This window comes from Nanorana parkeri, unplaced genomic scaffold (assembly GCF_000935625.1).
Source record: "Nanorana parkeri isolate BGI_ZX_2015 unplaced genomic scaffold, ASM93562v1 scaffold3421, whole genome shotgun sequence".
Lineage (NCBI taxonomy): Eukaryota > Metazoa > Chordata > Amphibia > Anura > Dicroglossidae > Nanorana > Nanorana parkeri.
The window spans coordinates 27,234-28,494 of NW_017309689.1; the positions used below are offsets into that span (position 1 = coordinate 27,234).

At 59.7% G+C, this 1,261-nt stretch overlaps 1 long non-coding RNA gene across 1 annotated transcript; it reads left to right on the forward strand.

Moving 5' to 3' along the window:
- The first annotated feature begins 235 nt into the window (after nucleotides 1-235).
- Nucleotides 236-816, forward strand: LOC108803124. Its single transcript, XR_001942261.1, has 3 exons — nucleotides 236-450; nucleotides 528-689; nucleotides 767-816. It is a non-coding gene; the product is annotated as an uncharacterized LOC108803124 (long non-coding RNA).
- The last annotated feature ends 445 nt before the right edge of the window (nucleotides 817-1,261 follow it).

Genomic DNA, 1,261 nt, shown 5'->3' on the forward strand with positions numbered 1-1,261 from the left:
GCCCGTTTCATGTATTCCCGCACCTCCTCAGAGGACGGGTCTTGCACTGGGCGTGCTCCCCCTGATATAGAGGCTGTTCTGTGCACAGATCCTGGAATGGTCCCTCTGTGGGGGGGGATGGTAAGTGGGGGTCTCCATGTGACTCGTGGAAGGTAGGTGTCCACCCATGTACGTTGGGTCGGTTCTCCTTCCCCTGGGATTTGTCTGATATGTTCCGCGCGTCTCATGTAGGCGGAGCCTTCCTCAGCGATTGGTCAGAATGGACGCCATGTGGTCTCTGCGTTCCATCACCTCGGAACGACTCCGGACCGCCGTCCTTCTACTCCGTCCAGAACCGGCACCGGATCTGCCTGAATTCTCAGACCGGCTTCCCATGGAGCGCAGAGTCTCCATCATGTACAGGGGAGCTGACCCAGGAGAGGCTTTGCCCGGACCGGGGGATCTGTGATGGTAAGTACCCCTCGGGGGAGGGGCAGGGTGAATGTTACATGAATCTGCCCCTAATGCCCGCCGTCTCTCCCCCTCAGATCTGTGTGTCTGGAGCAAGTGGGGGGAATGGAGTCCGTGCCGGGAGCCCTGCAGTGGTGGCTTCCGCTCTAGATGGCGCCATGTTCATCACCCCATAGATGCCACACAGTGCCGGGGTGCCCGCTACCAGTCTGAGAGCTGTAACACGGCGGCCTGCCCAGGTAAGTGCCCCGAGAATCGGGGGGCGGACTTGGCTCACTTATGCCCCCGACTCAATCTTGTCTGACTCCTCCCACAGGAGAGAAGTGTGAGGACCGCGGGAAGGCCTCCAAGGTGCCATGCGCCAACAAGTGATGTCCTTACACCTGCCCCTGTCCTTACACCTGCCCCTGTCCTTACACCTGCCCCTGTCCTTACACCTGCCCCTGTCCTGCTCTCTCTTGCAGGGTGCCGCTGTCCGGAGGGTTGGCTTCTGCAGGATAAGACTTGCGTGCCGATTGCAGATTGTCGCTGTGGACTTCCAACACCCGAAACCACCTCAGAATATGGACCCGGCGCCGCGCTCCGTATCGGGTGTAACGCCTGGTGGGTCCTCGGTTCTCTCTCATTGTTTGTCTCGGGGCCCCCCTATGCGTGTCTTCATTGTGCGCTCACCTCCACCACGTGACATCTCTGCCTCCTATGTACAGTCTCCCAGCTCCTGAGTGTGTAACACAGCGTGTGATCATTGCCGGGACCTCACTTGTTATGTGTCCTCCATCCTGCTCCCCCCGGTCCTGTAGGGTGCTTAACC